The 21,265-nt window shown below is 32.3% G+C and overlaps 1 long non-coding RNA gene across 1 annotated transcript; it reads left to right on the forward strand.

Annotated features, from left to right (window-relative positions):
- The first annotated feature begins 11,810 nt into the window (after positions 1 to 11,810).
- On the forward strand, positions 11,811 to 13,314 carry LOC134691687 (uncharacterized). Its single transcript, XR_010102180.1, has 3 exons — positions 11,811 to 11,926; positions 12,411 to 12,615; positions 13,219 to 13,314. It is a non-coding gene; the product is annotated as an uncharacterized LOC134691687 (long non-coding RNA).
- The last annotated feature ends 7,951 nt before the right edge of the window (positions 13,315 to 21,265 follow it).

Genomic DNA, 21,265 nt, shown 5'->3' on the forward strand with positions numbered 1-21,265 from the left:
ACATACCAGTCTCTAACCAATAACACTATTTTTCTCATCCAACATGCCTGTATTAGGGGAGATGCCAGTCTTTAACCAATAACAACATTTATGAATTTGACCTACCGAATTAGACTATTTACCGGATTTGTAATCACATAAGCAACACGACGGGTGCCGCATGTGGAGCAGGATCTGCTTACCCTTCCGGAGCACCTGAGATCACCCCTAATTTTTGGTGGGGTTCGTGTTGTTTATTCTTTAGTTTTCTATGTTGTGTCATGTGTACTATTGTTTTTCTGTTTGTCTTTTTCATTTTTAGCCATGGCGTTGTCAGTTTGTTTTAGATTTACGAGTTTGACTGTCCCTTTGGTGTCTTTCGTCCCTCTTTTAGCTCATCCAACATGCCAATGGTAGGGGACATACCAGTCTCTAACCAATAATACTATTTTTGCTTATCCAACATGCCTGTGGTAGGGGACATACCAGTCTTTAACCAATAACAACTTTTTTGCTCATCCAACATGCCAATGGTAGCGGACATACCAGTCTCTAACAAATAACACCACTTTTGCTCAGTCATCCAACATGCCTGTGGTAGGGGACATACCAGTCTCTAACCAATAACACCATTTTTGCTCATCGAACATGCCTGTGGTAGGGGATATACCAGTCTCTAACCAATAACACCACTTTTGCTCAGTCATCCAACATGCCTGTGGTAGGGGACATACCAGTCTCTAACCAATAACCACATTTTTGCTCATCTAACATGCCAGTAGTAGGGGACATACCAGTCTCTAACCAATAACACTATTTTTGCTCTTTCAACATGCCTGTGGTATGGGACATACCAGTCTCTAACCAATAACAATATTTTGCTCATCCAACATGCCAATAGTAGGGGACATACCAGTCTCTAACCAATAACACTATTTTTGCTCTTTCAACATGCCTGTGGTATGGGACATACCAGTCTCTAACCAATAACAACATTTTGCTCATTTAACACGAAAATGGTAGGGGACATACCAGTCTCTAACCAATAATACCATTTTTGCTTATCCAACATGCCTGTGGTAGGGGACATACCAGTCTTTAACCAATAACAACTTTTTTGCTCATCCAACATGCCAATGGTAGCGGACATACCAATCTCTAACAAATAACACCACTTTTGCTCAGTCATCCAACATGCCTGTGGTAGGGGACATACCAGTCTCTAACCAATAACACCATTTTTGCTCATCAAACATGCCTGTGGTAGGGGACATACCAGTCTCTTAACCAATAACCACATTTTTTGCTCATCTAACATGCCAGTAGTAGGGGACATACCAGTCTCTAACCAATAACCACATTTTTGCTCTTTCAACATGCCTGTGGTATGGGACTTCCAGTCTCTAACCAATAACAATATTTTGCTCATCCAACATGCCAATAGTAGGGGACATTCCAGTCTCTAACCAATAACACTATTTTTGCTCTTTCAACATGCCTGTGGTATGGGACATACCAGTTTCTAACCAAAAACAAAATTTTGCTCATTTAACACGAAAATGGTAGGGGACATACCAGTCTCTAACCGATAACACTATTTTTGCTCATCCAACATGCCTGTGGTAGGGGACATACCAGTCTCTAACCAATAACAACATTTTTGCTCATCCAACATTCCAGTGGTAGGGGACATACCAGTCTCTAACTGACAAAAAACATTTTTGCTCATCCAACAAACCAATGGTAGGGGACATACCAGTCTCTAACAATTAACACCATTTTTGATCATCAAACATGCCAATGGTAGAGGACATACCAGTCTGTAATCAATAACACTAGTTTTGCTCATCCAACAAACCAATGGTAGGGGACATACCAGTCTCTTACCTATAACACCATTTTTGATCATTCAGCATGCCTGTGGTAGGGGACATACCAGTTTCTAACCAATAACACTATTTTTGCTCATCCTACATGCCTGTCTCTAACCAATTACAACATTTTGCTCATTCAACATGCCAATGGTAGGAGACATACCAGTCTCTAACCAATAACTAACATTTTTGCTCATCCAACATGTCAGCCTTTAACCAATAACACCATTATTGCTCATCAAACATGCCAATGGTAGAGGACATACCAGTCTCTAACCAATAACACTATTTTTGCTCATCCAACAAACCAATAGTAGGGGACAGACCAGTCTCTAACCAATAACACTATTTTTGCTCTTTCAACATGCCTGTGGTCTGGGACATGCCTGTCTCTAACCAATTACAATATTTTGCTCATTCAACATGCCAATAGTAGGGGACATACCAGTATCTAACAAATAATACTATTTTTGCTTATCCAACATGCCTGTGGTAGGGGACATACCAGTCTTTAACCAATAACAACTTTTTTGCTCATCCAACATGCCAATGGTAGCGGACATACCAGTCTCTTACAAATAACACCACTTTTGCTCAGTCATCCATCATGCCTGTGGTAGGGGACATACCAGTCTCTAACCAATAACACCATTTTTGCTCATCGAACATGCCTGTGGTAGGGGACATACCAGTCTCTAACCAATAACACCACGTTTGGTCAGTCATCCAACATGCCTGTGGTAGGGGACATACCAGTCTCTAACCAATAACCACATTTTTGCTCATCTAACATGCCAGTAGTAGGGGACATACCAGTCTCTAACCAATAACACTATTTTGCTCTTTCAACATGCCTGTGGTATGGGACATACCAGTCTCTAACCAATAACAATATTTTGCTCATCCAACATGCCAATAGTAGGGGACATACCAGTCTCTAACCAATAACACTATTCTTGCTCATCCTACATGCCTGTCTCTAACCAATTACAACAGTTTGCTCATTCAACATGCCAATGGTAGGAGACATACCAGTCTCTAACCAATAACTAACATTTTTGCTCATCTAACATGTCAGCCTTTAACCAATAACACCATTTTTGCTCATCAAACATGCCAATGGTAGAGGACATACCAGTCTCTAACCAACAACACTATTTTTGCTCATCCAACAAACCAATAGTAGGGGACACTGTACCAGTCTCTAACCAATAACACTATTTTTGCTCTTTCAACATGCCTGTGGTCTGGGACATACCAGTCTCTAACCAATAACAACATTTTGCTCATTTAACACGAACATGGTAGGGGACATACCAGTCTCTAACCAATAATACTATTTTTGCTTATCCAACATGCCTGTGGTAGGGGACATACCAGTCTTTATCCAATAACAACTTTTTTGCTCATCCAACATGCCAATGGTAGCGGACATACCAGTCTCTAACAAATAACACCACTTTTGCTCAGTCATCCAACATGCCTGTGGTAGGGGACATACCAGTCTCTAACCAATAACACCATTTTTGCTCATCTAACATGCCAGTAGTAGGGGACATACCAGTCTCTAACCAATAACACTATTTTTGCTCTTTCAACATGCCTGTGGTATGGGACATGCCAGTCTCTAACCAATAACAATATTTTGCTCATTTTACACGAAAATGGTAGGGGACATACCAGTCTCTAACCAATAACACTATTTTTGCTCATCCAACATGCCTGTGGTAGGGGACATACCAGTCTCTAACCAATAACAACATTTTTGCTCATCCAACATTCCAGTGGTAGGGGACATACCAGTTTTTAACTGACAAAAAATATTTTTGCTCATCCAACAAACCAATGGTAGGGGACATACCAGTCTCTAACCAATAACACCATGTTTGATCATCAAACATGCCAATGGTAGAGGACATACCAGTCTCTCATCAATAACACTATTTTTGCTCATCCAACAAACCAATGGTAGGGGACAAACCAGTCTCTTACCTATAACACCATTTTTGATCATTCAACATGCCTGTGGTAGGGGACATACCAGTTTCTAACCAATAACACTATTTTTGCTCATCCTACATGCCTGTCTCTAACCAATTACAACATTTTACTCATTCAACATGCCAATAGTAGGGGACATACCAGTCTCTAACTAATAACACTATGTTTGCTCATCCAACAAACCAATGGTAGGGGACATACCAGTCTCTTACCAATAACACCATTTTTGCTCATTCAACATGCCTGTGGTAGGGGACATACCAGTCTCTAACCAATAACAACATTTTTGCTCATCCAAAATGCCTGTGGTAGGGGACATACCAGTCTCTTACCAATAACAACATGTTTGCTCATCCAACATTCCAGTGGTAGGGCACATACCAGTCTCTAACTGACAAAAAACATTTTTGCTCATCCAACATGCCTATGGTAGGGGACATACCAGTCTCTAACAAATAACACAATTTTTGCTCATCCTACATGCCAATGTTAGGGGACATACCAGTCTCTAACCAATAACCAATATACTAGCTCATCTGACATGCCAGTGGTACATGTGGTATGGGACATTCCAATCTCGTATTTTTTTGTCATACTATATAGATATAGGATATGGTATGAGTGTCAATGACACAACCATTCATCAAAGTCAGAATTTGTAAAAGTTAACCATTTTAGGTCAAAGTATTTAGCCTTCAAAATGTAGCCTTGGCTTACACAAATGTTCTGAATCTTCTCAACTAAGATGAATCACTTCAAATTTATGAAGGTATAAAAGTTGAAATTGTATCTATTGATCATAAAAATATAAGGGTTGTATTAGCAGCAGGACTGTGTAACCTTACAGAAAAGGTCAGCCATGAAAATGGTACAAAGTTAAGGTATATAAGAGACAACAGCAATGTTGTTAATATTGTCTCCGAGTTGAGAAGTATTCAATCACATTTATTAGCAAATAATATACCTGTTCAATTTGTGTCAATTGTCACAGCCTGCATAAACAAATATAGGGATTTCAACTTAAACAGGTATCAATTCAAAAAACAGCAGTAAAGGCTGAGGCAAAGCATATTTTCTTATGTAGAAATTGACAAAATGCAAAAAGAGCTGGAATTGGATGTTGATTACATCAACCAGGAAATTATGGATTTAAATAAAGATGGGGGGGGGGGGGGGGGGGTTTCAAACATTAGATGGGACAAAACAATGATCAAAATGAAAATCAGAAGAAACAAAAAATATTACCGTTACAACTATCAAAATCTGTATGATGGAGTACATCCTACAGAGGAGTTATATGAAGAGTGGTACACAACTATGTGTACCTCCATACAGCATGAAATTTTAAAACAATAATTTTTTTATAGGAATTAAGGTGGTATGGGTGTCTTCCTCCAACTTGGATTGTAAAAAAAAGAGAACCAAAGGTCCAGATTTTCCATCTTGTTAGCAAAATTTGATACAGGAATGCAGGTTATCTAATGTGAATTTTCATTTATGAGAACCAATTAATAAGAAAATAACTTATAAATATTGATATTTTTGCAAATTTATGTTAATTATTTTTGGTTGTTATACATTGGCATTTTAAGGGGAGATAACTCTAAAACAGTGCTTTTTCTGAAGGATTCTACATGGAATTTTCCTATTTTGTAATTTAGCCGAAAAAAACGTACGGTGACCTTATCTTTACTTTTGATATTCTCAAAGCAGTGTCTGAAAGCTATCTTTTCCTGAAGTATTTAACAATTCTATCATTTTGTTTAGTTTCTAATCACAAAATGGTGTTTTTCCTGTATAATCCATACAAATGTGTCATTTTGTTCCGTCCTGTAGCTTGAGAAAATGCGCAGTGACCTATCATTTCTATTATATTTTTCAACATGTATCAATAGAAAATACGGTTTGGTAAAGTATGAACAAATTCTATCATTTTTATTTTAGACTCCTATACCACCTTAAAGGTAGCTTGGTGTCTACATTTTCACAAATATATTTTTATTATACTTCTTGATCAGCATTTATATAAATATTGAAACTAATAAAAATCATTTCATTTATATATGGATTACAAAGTGGAATTATAATTTTGTCCTTAATGAATATCAAAAATAGATTAAAAAATAAATCTGCTTATTTTATAAAATATCAAAGATTTACATGATTATAATATTTATATTTGACTGGTTGAAATTATCTTTAAATATTTTGTATAAGGTCATGCTGTATGGATTGAGAAATACGATGAAATACATATGTACATGTATTGCCTAAAGTTTTACTTTTATTTTTTTTATTATCATGTCCCAATCGCCATGCAGGGGATATACCAATCTCTAGCTGGTACTTTTATTGTATACTTTATACAGTCATTGATCGTGTACCTTTATTGTACAATTAATACATTTATTGGCTGTTCTCTTTAAAATATACCTATTGTAACCCTGCAGGTGACATACTAGTTTCTAGCGGGTTGCAAAATCTTACTATAAAACAAATTTGTAACATTGAGTGAACATATATTGTACCATGAACTTTATTTAGTAAACAAAGTACACATCTATTTTATTTGTCATATATAAATGATTAATGTTTATTTACAAGTATACAAAGAAAAATGACCTTTTTTCTCACATGAATTTTATACATACAGTAAACTTATTTATGACTTGCATTAATCAGAAATGGAAAGCTGTTATTTTTTTAAGTTAATTAATTAGTACTGTTCATATGACTAATTTGTTTCATCAATACATACATGTACTAAACATTCGCTAAAGAGTAAAGAGTTAGACATTAAATTTAAAACAATTGTTGACTTCAATGATACATTTTTACATTATAGTAAGATTACTCTGTACCATTGGAAGATTATAAAGAAGTTACCTTAATATCATTATAAAAATAAAAAAGATGTGGTATGATTGCCAATTAAACAACTATCCAATGTTCACAATCAAACTTAACATACTAGCCCAATTTTACCAAAGCATCATATAGTAAAGTTAAGTTTATAATTTCCTAATTTTTTTTTTTTACTTTTATGCAATAATAATTAATCATAATGCTCATTTATAATGCTGCCTCTAATATGTCTGCACTTTGCATGCAGATTGATTTCTATCTAAAGGTATATATATATATATATATATACAACTCGTCTAAACATCAACCCAACAATGTTAGATCTGTAAATTTGCTTTCGCAAATTTTTGGTTCTTCCCTCGCCGGGATTCGAACCCATGCTACTGTGATATCTTGACACCAAATCGCCTGCACTGCATATATATATACAACAATGTAGTGCACCTCTTAAAAGTTCTATAAACTATAAAATATTTCAAGTAAATCCCCTTGTTAAATAAGGCCCAAGGGTTTCCAAAAGGACAGTACAACCAGTGACAATATCATGAACCATGTCAGATCAAGTTTATGTACATGTATAACGAAGAAATTACAGTCCACTCTGAGTAAGACACAATTTGTTGACTGATGATTGTTGTATTGAGAAATGTAGGCTTGTTCTAAATCTTTGCAATTGTACATGTTGTTGTTCTTTCATTGTCTTTGAAGTTTTTATTTTCTGCATGTGCATTTACAACAGTAAATAAGTCTTATACTCAAGAACGTAACAGAAAGTTATATACTTTGAAGGTGAAACCATTATAACATAAGTTTTTTATATTTTCCAAACTAAATTTATATTGCCGAATTTAACAGTTAAAATTGTTTGTTATATTACTGTTAATTATGATTATTTGATGTATTTAGTAACCTTTGAATATTATCAATAAAATCAATAGGGTATTATTAAGTTTTAGTTAAATAAATGTGTCATAGGTATTCTTTTATTAAAGTCATTGACCTGTTTGATTGTATTTACAATGAGGAGACATTCCTTTTTAAACATATTTCAATTTGAGTAAAGGAAATAACTTTTCTATTTTGTGTATACATGTATCAACAGGGAACTAACTACATATGAAAGTTGCACACACACGTTGGAATGCTGAAATATCTGCATGATTATACCTGATTTATATACATGGTAACAACTTGGATCAATAACAAATGTAAGTTACATTTTTGTACATGTATGTATATATACATAAAGTAAAAAATAAGTATAATTTATGCACACACTGTGACACATGCAGAAAATATCTTAAGATTGTTTGCAAAAGATAGTCTATAGCCATAATTTTAATTTTCGGGTGTACACAGCTACCAAGTAAACTGGTTTGCCGACTACGTCCCAATTCACAGGTTTTGCCTGCCTCATATTAATTGCACCAAACATCATTAAATTTAGTATAGATATTTTAAAATAAGCTACCAAAGACAATCAATTAAGAAAACAATATAAGTGGGGTAAACATTATTTTTCATACAATCACCATTGAAAGTTTTCAAATAAGCATCATTTTTGTCAGAGAGTTATTTCCCTTTTATTGCCTCATTTATTTAGAAGCAATAAACAATCTATTGTCCATAACAACATAACAGACGACAGAAGATGGTAATATATGTGCACCTAGTTGAGAAATAATCAAAAAACAGTGAGATGAATTGTAGTTTAAGTTGTTATGACACATCTGTGTGTTGTAGTAGTTCTTATGAAAGCATCTGTGACATAGATAGGGAAATATCAGACATAGTATTGTCAGAAGTTGGTCTGCTTTTCTGTCAGAGAACCAAACACTTTTCAGTCTGTAATGTTCATTTGGAGAAAATCTTGATTAAAAACCGGTCTAAGAATAAATCTGTTCGATGTGCTATTCCAACACTACTTTCACACCATAAGAAGACAGCTCCACGGGCGGAGAGAAACATTACAAAGGATGCCATGTTGAAGATTCACAGCAGTACTGGCATTGTACTGGCTATTGGAACCCGTAAGTATTATACAAATTCATTGCCAATCATTTTGTTGATGATCAAATGCCTTATAATTGAATATAACTATATATGAATGATCTGTATTTTAATATTATCAAATACACGTAACAGCTGACCCCATTTCAACTTGAAACAGATGCTGAATAAAACAGTTGAATCACCAAACATATTTTCGAAATTATGAATAAATTGACAGTAATACTAACACTGAGTCTTTGATTATGATCGTATATCATCTGTTCTAGATGTTAGACTGAAAAACAGTACTTGAAAATACTTTCACAAACATGTTTTGTTTATAACAAATGTCAAATTACCTCCCTTTACAAACTAATGGGCTAGCAGAAGTTGCTGCTAAAACCCCGAAATTTTGCAATATAAAATATTCTGACTTTAAATTTATATTACAATTAGTAAGCACACATCAAACTATTGCATTTTATAAAAACAAAGTATTTTTTAAAGAAATATTTGCTAGACTGTTATCTAGTATGCAAATGTAATTTACCTTAAAATAGTATCAGATAAAAAGTATATTATAACAAAACATCCAATAACGTTTGAAGACCGTGCAAGGGTTATGTAGTCAGAAAAGGTCGTTAAAAACTTCCATTTGTTGTTGAACTTTTGAAGTTTAGAATTGGAATAAGTTATATAAATGGATATGAATAATGCAATATACATTACACATAATCATATAGAACATAAATTATGAGGTGTCTCCAAGCAAAATAATTCACAATCAATAAATAGTGCTTAAATTTATTTTTAAGATTTTTTTTTATAGCAACTTTATGTATGACTAGTATGTACATTCTTATATAATATTATTCACAATCAGCAACAATTTATTCTATCAGGTCAACTTTCAAAGTTTTATTGCTTATATTTATTATCTTTCAATAAAATGTATCCTAATATATTGTATGTATGTTGGGTTTTTTTAATTATTAAATGTAGCATGTTTTTTTTTTACAAACAGCTATCTGTTCAAACTGCAGAAAACACTTGTCATCAGGCAAACCAGATGCACATCTTGAGGTTTCAATGCCAAGTGAGGAAATCTCTGTAGAGACATTATCAGAGGTATTTTATATATTATTATACTGTATTATAATTTTTTTTTTATAAAACACATAATTACATAAATGCAATATTTGGTTGTATAACTTTATCCTGTGATATTAATTTACTCAATAATCTTGATATTTGAATTTATCTGGAACTTGAAAGAATTAATGAATGAATAAATGTAGATATCAAAAAATTAAAAAAAGCTATCAAACCATATCTCCTTTTTTTTATATCTAAACTCTCAACAAGAGACAAAAATGACACCAAAACTATCAACTATATATATATAATATTAAAAAGAAGATGTGTTATGATTGCCAATGAAACATATAACTCTCAACAAGAGACAAAAATGACACCAAAACTATCAACTATATATATATAATACGTCACTGTACAGACTTCAACAATGAGCATAGGCCACATCACATAGTCCCCAGCTATAAAAGGCCCGGAAATACGTCAAAATATTTGTTACATGAAATTTATTTGAATATATGGCAATATAATGGAGATAACTGTATTGTGTTTAAGGCATGGCCTTAGAAAAACATAATTTTATTGTCGCCAATATAGCTAGGTTTACCTAGCTTCTTTTCACTTCGCTAGGTTAACTGAAATTGCAAGAGTAAAATCAACCTTTAATGATGGCAAAGCTTTAAATACAATACATATATGACCAAATTTTCCAGATATTTATTTTTATTGATAGTATAGTATTTATGTTGCTTTTATATCTATTCTATTTTTTTATTTTTTAGATGATACCGGATCTGACAAAGTACCGATTTTATGCTGCCAAACTGCACAGTGTCTCCCTGTGTTCAAAGAAAGACTAATGAGAAACAAAATAGACATAGCAGAGTTGGAACACTTCATAGATTTCATTATCAGTTCAGATGTTGTTAAAGATCTACCTTTTGGTATGAAAACTATGAAGCTTACAACTGGAGAAATAGTCGCTGTGCCGAATTTGATTCGAAGTCTTGCACCTTCATCTCTTGTAAATCAGTACATTCAGTATTGTGAATCAGAAAATGTTGGTCATTTAGGTATGTTTATAAAAAGATAGATAAACACTTTTAAACTAATAATTATTTTGATTTGAGCCCACTGATGACAATGTGACAGAATATAAGTTCCCCCATAATATTTGTTCCAAAGAACTTTTAGCATATAACAAAAGTTCCATTGGGAACTTTACTTGTATAGTATTTTATCCAATGCTATAAGAAAATTTCCTTCACAAAGGATAAAATATTACGTAAGGAAAGTTCCCAATGGAACTTTTGTTATATGCTAAAAGTTCTTAGAATAAATATTATGGACAATGTTTTATATATTCATGATATTATAATGAAAGTTCCAGGAACATTTGTTATATTATAAAAGTTCTGGGAATATTTGTTATATTATAAAAGTTCTGGGAATATTTGTTATATTATAAAAGTTCTGGGAATATTTGTTATATTATAAAAGTTCTAGGAATATTTGATATATTTTAAAAGTTCCAGTCATATTTGGAATATTGGCTATATTATAAATGTTCCAGGGATAGTTATCATGGTTATTAGATAATGAAAGTTCTTGAAGTATTTATTGTATGATCAAAGTTTTAGAAATATATACTACAATATCATAAATCATTTCTAGCTACAAATGTATGGAATTAAATTTCCAATAATAAAGTAGACATTTTCACCTGAAATTTGGCTAACTTCATGCTTGACTAAAGTTTGAGCATATCTTTCTTCATTGGTACAGACTAAAGGACCATTTAGTTAAGTCACAGTGGGACATGCAGTGATAAAATATTAAAAATATATATCCTAACCTTGCTTAGAATGAGAGCCATCGTTTAAATATGTAAAAGTTTTGTTGTATTCCTCAGATTCCATCTTTGTATGTACTACATGTACAGGTAAATATCATGTGAGGTGAACATTAATTAAGATTTAATCAGGTGTAAAAAAATCAAATGACAAGGTCAGAGTGACTGGTTCGCCAAACGTGGAATCAACTGGCACATTTCAGTAACCTTATACAAACAAGGGAAAGAACTAAAGACAATTACACATGTACACATTTTTTCATCCCAGGTAATAAAAAGATATTGCTAGTTTTTCTTAAAGAACAAAACTATTAAGGGATATAATTATTTTTTATTTCCAGTTTTCAGCTTTTTGAAAAAAATCGAATTTCTTCAGATAACTATTAGCTTTCAGAAATTTGTTGGTAATTGGAAAATGTTCTTTGCATATAAATAAGGCTAACTTTTATTCAACTTCAATATCTAAACTTTGATATAAAATTTGTAATCTTTTTCAATTTTTGTAAATTCATGAATTATTGCAAAAAAGGTGTCCATGTTGTTTTATCTCAATAATTCATAATAAAAGCAGACAATTACTTTCTTAATTTACAATGAATCATTTTGCTATAATTCTGAATTCTGATTTCCTTTTTCTTTTATTTCTGTATCATTTTTGAGCTGCATTGTTTTAACTCAATACATCACAGATTAAGAAGATTTATCCAAATGGCTTTTTACAAGTAACAAAACATTGTCATTTTATATTTTAGATATCTCAAGATGGTTCTGTTACTGCTTCTGTGTTGTGTGATGTAGTTCATGATCTGAGAAAACAAGTACCAAACATGCAGGAGGTGAACTTCTTCTCAGACAATGCAGGATGTTATAAGAACACAATGATGAGGGTAGCACTTAAAGATGAACTTGGAGATAAGTTGAAAACATACAACTTCAGTGAAGCACAGGATGGCAAAGGTAAAATTTCATAGTTTTCAACTTGATTTTTCAAAATAAAAAAATATTTCAATATATTAAAAAAAGATGACTCTCCACAAGATACTAAAATGACACAAACATTAACAATTATAGGTAATGGCAAGACCTTCAACAATGAGCAAAACCCATACCGCATGGTTATCTTTAAAAGGCCCTAAATAACAATGTAAAACAATTCAAACGAGAAAACTAACAGCCTTATACATATAAAAAAAAATAATGAGAAACACATACACAAATGACAACCACTGAATTACAGGCCCGGGTCCTGACTTGGGATAGGCATATATATACAAGTCAATTTTAGATTGAAGTTTTTTTTTGTTGTCTTCAGATGGGAAAAGAATTATCAAAATTTACATTTTGTGACCTACAACTGCATTAATGTATTGTCCTAATTGTATGCATATATAATGGAATAATGGTACTTATTTTAAGCAATTTTAAAGATCTTGTCTTCTGATCCTGATATTTGGAGAATAACTTTTTTTTGGTAGTTTCTCACATATAAAATGTATATATATTCATATTGATTTGCAACCATTGCATTGTATGTATTGACAGTTTACACATGTGTTGTAGGTCCATGTGACCGCAGGGCTTCACATATCAAGGCATGTGTTAGAAGATACATTAATGAGGGACATGATGTCACATCTGCAGAGGAGATGAAAAAGGTGAGTCTGAATAAAATACTATTTTTATATGCAAACATAAAGAGTAAGAAGTTGACATAGTAAGAAGTATACCAATTACAAAAAGACTGTTTTAAACGTCATGTCAATGAAACAAATCTCCATCAGAGATATATAATCAGCTAAAGTCACTGTATGACCTTTAATAGAAACAAAAGTCATTACTGCATTGAATGGTTTACAGGGCTGAAATAAGTGAAAAAATATTTTTAATCACCTTAAGAAAACTTACAACCTAATAAATGTATAACACCAATTTCCAAAATAACAATGCATCTGACTTGGGACAGGCACATGTTATGCATTGCAATGTTTAACATATCAGTGTGTACACTACAGTAAAAATCAACTAAAATGACATACCCCACCAAAACAACATAAGGAACAACCAACAATACACTTAGGACACAAATCATCATTTGAGAATTGGTATGCATTAATTTTAGCCAAGATGTTATGCATAGTTATATGATAAGAGAATTGGTATTTATTATGCAAACCCAGTAAGTAATAACCTGTTATAAACATAGCAATTCTAATTTTCATTTCTGCTTATTTTTACAGGCTATATATGTTAAACAGAAAGGGTCATTTAGGGTTAGAGTTGTTGACATTGTTACTAATTTGGATGCAGAGAAGTCACAGATTAAACCAATTACTGGAATTACTCAATTGCATAATTTTTCATTTGATGTCAATGGAATAACAGTTTGGAAGGCATATGGAATAGGAGAAGGTAATAAACAGAATTATGAATCAGAACTATGAATAACTAACAAATGTAGTCTTGTGTCTCAAAGAATATCATCTGCTTGTTTGCCATGGTTAACATGGTTAAGGTGTACATTTAATTTATTGCACTTTTTCATGCTTTAACAAATAGTCAATAGTTACTGCTTTGACCTTGGTGGCCAATTGTCTAAACTGCTACTGTAATCACTAGCCAGTCAGCACTAAGTTTGTATATTCATTCTCTGATCGTGCATTATAGACACCAATATATTAGATAAGATTCCTTATAAAAATTTAGTGGTATTTTCAGGTCACCCCTGCTTCCTCCAACCATTCAACCAGATTGCCCCAAAATAGCCCCCAAAAGGTGCTCAAAAGTGGCATTTCATTACCAACCAACAAACATTCAGTATAATGCTCCTGGTATGGTTCTGATAAAGCCTGTGCAACATTTTGATCAATTTTCTACTCTTTTGAAGACATGTCAAATAAAGTAGTAACTTGGTTTCATCTTGATAATTATGGAGAAACTTTTCAAATATAAGTGTCTTTCATGTGTTATTTTCAAAAAAAATGTCATTGAAGTTTAAACTAGTTGTTGCAATACATTGAGATTGTATCAATTTGACCATAGGAAATGGTGACTAATAAGTATATAATTTTTGTAGGAAAGCGGATAGCATGGGAAAACATCGGAACCACAGAGCAAAGAACCAATCTGTTGGTTAGAGATGATTGGAAAATTACAGCTCCTCAGTTGTTGGAAGTAGAAGGTAATCCATTTGTTTTGAAAATGACCAGCTACTGTAAATTCAGAAATTATTGCGAGGTTTTTATCATTTCGAAAAATGTAACAGAGATGTTAACGCAATAATTTAAGCTCGAATGTTGAGATATTTTTAAATATGAATTAAACATTTTTTACTCTCAAAATGTTAAAAATTAAAATTGCATTAAGTCCCAAATTAAAAAATGGCAATAAATGCACGCAATACTTTCTGAATTTACAGTATTCAACTTCCAGCTACATTTCACTTTATTTTTTTATTTATTAAAACAATTTAGAATTAAACATTTTTTTTTACTTTTGAACCTGAATATTACATGATCTTTTTTTTTATGTGTAACACCATCATCACATCCTAAAATGGGTACACAAAAAAAATCATTTGAAATCTATCCTACATTTCATTGCAGTAAAAATAACCTGTGTCATAGACATAAATCTTGGTGTTTTTTGGCATTTTGCATGCTTATGATTTCTTTATCTGTATTTTCTTTGGAAGGTTGACTACACAGTAAAATTAAAGGGTAATAAATTTTGCATTTTTCTCAGTAAGAGAATTACTGCAGTTGACTGTTATTAGTTATTGGTAATAATTTCATCATATTTGAACATAAAATAAAATAATAAAATTGTGTTATAAAATAAAATGTTTTTTTTCAATCATTTCAGTTATGGCACAAGAAAAAGAACTTGTAGAACCAAACCCTAAAAAACAAAAGAAGGACTCCATCAATCAGCCATATGATTGCCCAAAAGACGGCTGCACAAGAGCTTTTAAAACTCAATGTGCACTGGAGCAACACATCATTGTTGGTAATTGTGATTATCACAAAGCCAAGTCAATGTATGGACAAAAAGTTAATTCTTTGTTTCACGGAACAAGGGTTCAACTGGATTGTAACCTTAATGACTGCCGTACATCAGAATCAGTAAAAGGATGGGCACTGAAAGGTAAAAAGAAAAGAACAGTTTTTACTCAATCTCAAGTGAATTACATGAAGGAGAAATTTGATATTGGGAAGGTATCAGGAAGAAAAGTAGATCCCTTTCAAGCAGCTGATGAGATGAGACAGCTGCAAGAAGAAGGGAAATATGTTTTTTCAAGGAAGGAATATTTAACTGGGCAGCAGATTACATCATATTTTTCAAGGTTGGCACTCAAAGACAGAAAGACCGACCTTGATGATTTTAGATCTGCCGAAGAGGAAAATAATAAGAGATGCCTTAAACAGGAGATTTTGGACAGTGTTTCTTTATAACTTTGATTGAACAGTTTCTTTCAAAAATTAAGCTCAATCATCTAGTATCACATTTTTTTTATTAACATATTTATAGATAATTCAGTTTTAATATATGTGTACTTTTATGTTTTTTTGTTAGTTCTTGTGCAAACAAAACCCTTATCTCATTTATCAAGGCAAAAACTTGAACTTTACAAATTTGATCTTGACAGTTTAAAGTTGTCCTGAAAGTGCAATTTGAACCTTTCTTTAACATCAAAAGGTCATATCCCTATTCACTGACTAGCTTGATTAAAGATAACAATTCAAGAAGATCTGTTACTATTCTAGACTAAGACTAGACAAAGTGGAGTAATTTTTTTTTAATTTTTTTTACCTTGACCTTGAATTTTGAATTTTTACATCTGGCAAGTCTTATTTGTATTTCTTTCTTTATAGTAATAACCAATGTAGATATTTACTATTAAAATTAAAGAAACAGCCAGGAATATCATTACAAATCTACAAATTTTGGCAAAAATGTCAATATTTCAGATCTTTGACATTGACCTCTGACCTTGACCTTTGGAGTATTGATCTAAAAGTCCTCATCAATCTTTTGCTTTTAATAGCATCTCATTGGCTTTTACTTTTTGAACATTTTGGTTAATAATTGATTGTAAGAAAATGAAAACAAACTAACCTTGATATGTGTCAAATGAAGAAAATTTGCAACTCGGTGGGGGCTTTTTGGGGTTCATGTTAAAGTATAAATACTTCTTACCCCACTATTTTTTTTTAAATTTTGGACAGCATAATAACAATGTTCTTTAAAAAGAGTAATAACTTTATCACTGATTTGGTGCATTTTTATAAATTAGCCTTAGAAATCCATTCAATATTTGACATTTTAAAAAAATGAAAAAAGAGGGGTGACCTTCTACATTTTTTTTATAGTAAGGAAATATCGGTGTTTACCAATAGATGTATTTATGTCATGATTAAGCTATATTAAGTTCATATTTTCTTTGTTATAGCCCTATCAGTTATGCATAATGAGATTTGAATTACAGAAAATGGCCAAAAAAGGGTATTATTTTCATGTAAAATGGATGAAAATAAGCATGAGTGGTTACCATGGCAACCGTACTGAAACTTTGAATTTTTTTATTGTTTAAGTTATTGTAGGTTGGTAATAGACTCTGTATACAAGTATGACACAATTCTGGGACTATGCATGTCTGGCCCCCTCATTAAAATTCTGGTCCTTACAGAGAATTCGTCTTTAAAAAGGTTTTGAATGAATATATGAACAGTATATTAGTAAACACAATGAGACTAAAAGAGATTTATATTTGTGTATTTATACCGAATGTATACATTATATTAAGTAACACAGAATAATATTGGATGTTGTTAAGTTCAGAGTGATATAATTCACAACAAAAATGACATAAGTAAAATGAGTTATGTAATACCGACATATTGCATATATCCTATGATATAATTGACGACGGTCACGTAATATTTGTAGAACAAATAAATATGAATAAACCCAAAATCTGTAATATTTTCAATTGTCTATTTTATTTGCCTCTTGATCTATACCAATATTGCTATTGTGTGCATGTTGCAAAACAGTTATCAATGTGCGTGTCTATTACGACAATGCTTTAGAAGGAGTTAGTGAGTGCTCACGCATGTATCTGAAAGTGTTAGTTGACTCTAGAAAATACACCTTATCACTTTAAGTTATCGATGAAATTGATATTATAATTCAGTTTTTATCTCCATCTACAGACAGCTTGATGGGTTGGTCTTTTTAATGCATATCAATTTGAATGTACAGATAAATTTCTTTTATAGAAATTTGTTTTAAACGTTCTTTTTGGAATCACATTTAGTCAACACATTTCTTCATATGTCTTGTTCTTGTTAACCATTAATTTTATTATGTTTGTCTATACATCATAGGCATCTTAAAAGCTTATGTTTGTATTGTTATATGTGAACCGAATAAAAATAAAACTTTTTTTCATAGTATAAGGACATCATTATATAAGTCTGATTGGATGACGCATTCCTCATCCTTAACAAAATCTTTATTTTTGTAAAAGGAAACGAAATATTTTTTTAAACTTAGCTTATAATAGCTTTTATTATGTAGGAAAAAAAAGTTTCATTATATATACTAGGTGAATTATGAACGACATACTAATAACTACTTTTGTATAATACTTTCGCAAATATGACAAAAAAAACAATCATTTTCTACATTGCCTAGATCAGCCTTACACATGGATTACAAAAAACTCTCGAAATTTGCACATTCCGTGAAAAAATAATGACCTGCTATTTTGCATTCCAAGACGGGGGAAGACACCCCAGCCAGCTTAAACTAATGCAAAGAAAGACTAGATACACAATAACTGTTGATCATGCATGCATCTCCTGCACATGCATACTCAGGTCCCATGTCACAAGAGGAAAAAAGACAAATTCAGTAAATTGACATATCCAATGACTTCCAGGTACGGCACAAATGTGTCTTCTTGGTCATAAATAAAGGCAACAGTAGTATACCGCTGTTCAAAACTCATAAATCCATGGACAAAAAACAAAATCGGGGCAACAAACCAAAACCGAGGGAAACGCATTAAATATAAGAGGAGAACAACGACACAACACCGAAACGCAACAGCACACAGAAACGGACCAAGCAACATAAAGCCATGCACAAATCATATACGTGATGCATAATATCATAATAACTATCATTTGCTAAAAGAGACAAGCTATTTGTCTGGTTTTATTTTTGCTAACACACTGATGTAGAGATGTCACATGTATTATGTGCATCTGTAATCCAAAATAACATTTAACGTGGCTATAAAACAAGGTTTAAACCCGTGATTATTATTAACATAAGGCATGTATTAACTACGGAATATGACATTTATTTTCAATTCACTACGTGTGCTTTTGATTTTGCAAATTAATTAAGGACCTTCCGTTTCATCAGTATTTCTGTTATTATACTGTTCAGGAGTTTAACCTAAACCCCTATAAAGTATGACATCATTCATGAATGTGTAATGACACTTGACACCGACTTCTAATTATGATCAGACTACTTCTTATAGCTCTACCTATAGATATTTCACTCTGATACAAGAACATTGCAAATATATCATAATGGTTCATTACGTATCTGTCTAAATAAGGATGGCACACAATTTTGTATGATATTATATTTCTTTCTTCCGTTAGACCATTACATTGAATCACACAATTATTGGGATAAATATTTAAATTAACTCTGATGTCAATGTCCACCTATTTTATAACGACGGACGTAGTCGGTAGACATTCACCGGATGTTTATGATAAGTCATAATAACGTAAAAAAGATGAAATGATTTAGCAGATTATAACTTTCATTTTTATCTTATTTTAATCTAACTTTCTTTACGTCACGAGTATGAAGTCGCAGTTCATCCGTTTGATGTGCATGAGCTTTTGAGTTTGCGTTTGATTACTGACTTTTTTGTTCTCAATTTTGATTTGAGATCGAGAACATTGTTTGTTATCTTTCCATTGTGTCGTCGTTGTCGAATCTATGTGTAGTGTGCCATAGTTATGTCTGTCTGCATGGAAGTATATAGCCAGTAAGCGTATTATATCCGTGTTGTCTCATCATGTATTAAAACATCACCTTCCACGAGAATTATCAGAAGTATTTTTCAACAGTATATACCAATACAGTGATAATAAACGCCATACTAAACTCAAAAGTGTATTCAAGAAAAAATAAATAAAAAAAATACAAGACTAACAAAGGTCAGATGCTCCTGACTTGGGACAGGCGCAAAATAGCGGCGGAGTTAAACATGTTTATGAGATATCAACCCTCCCCCTATACCTCTTATCAATGTAGAAAGGTAAACGCATAACAATACGCACATTAAAATTCAGTTCAAGAAAAGTCCGAGTCTGATGTCAGAAGATGTTACCAGAGAAAATAAACAAATTTAAATTAATATATAAATAACCACAGCCTACTAGCAGTTAATTGACATGACAGCTCCAGACTTTAATTAAACTGATTAAACTAGTATGTCTTCATCATATGAATATCAGGCACAATCCTTCCCGTTAAGTGCACGCCATTGGGAACCTGTAAGGCGTGATTTACACGTTATACGATGTAGATACTTTTACTTTTATTGTGTTTTTTAAACATTTTTTCACGATAATAGCATACATTATTCCCTTTTCCCCTTGGGGAGAATAAAGCCGTAATTACATTGAATTCAGAAGACAATTGTCTACCTTACAATTGAAAAGAAATGTATAAGCTACAAAGTGGGTACTTGTCACTCGGATTAAAATAGATTATTGTCACTGGACTAGTATTTATTTGTTTAGGGGCCAGCTGAAGGACGCCTCCAAATGCGGGAATTTCTCGCTCCATTGAAGACCTGTTGATGACCTTCTGCTGTTGTTTTTTATTTGGTCAGGTTGTTGTCTCTTTGACACATTCCCCATTTCCATTCTCAATTTTAATATGATGAATATGGTTATTTTGTAGATATATTGAGTTAGAGTTGTCTATTTCGAACACTACGGTGGTTATCTTCCCTTCACCTATCAGTCAAGAAATCTGTCTAACTGATTGATCCGCCTTTTACATGTTCCATTCCGGAGCTGTCTTCAAAAATCTAGTTGCCTTTAAACAGAACCTGGATTCATTATTTTGCACTTTAAACTAAAATGACCGGGAAGTTCTAGGGTTATATTAAATAATGAAACCTCGAGTTTAAAATTTGAAATTGTGTCTGTCTCGAGTGTTTTTATATCGCATTGGGTGCATTGCATAAGGATCAAAATAGCCTTAGTGTGTATGCATTAACTGCCTTTTTTATTCTCCTCTTTCATTTCACATCATATTATCTTATATATCTTATATTACGCTTTGTCATAACTTTCAATTTACAAATATTGAATAATGCATACACATTTTTTTTAAACGACGACAACTGATAATCTGAAAAACCCATACTAAAACAAAGAATAGAACTCAAGAAAATACTTTTGTATAATACTTTCGCAAATATGACAAAAAAAACAATCATTTTCTACATTGCCTAGATCAGCCTTACACATGGATTACAAAAAACTCTCGAAATTTGCAC

Source organism: Mytilus trossulus, chromosome 11, assembly GCF_036588685.1.
Source record: "Mytilus trossulus isolate FHL-02 chromosome 11, PNRI_Mtr1.1.1.hap1, whole genome shotgun sequence".
Lineage (NCBI taxonomy): Eukaryota > Metazoa > Mollusca > Bivalvia > Mytilida > Mytilidae > Mytilus > Mytilus trossulus.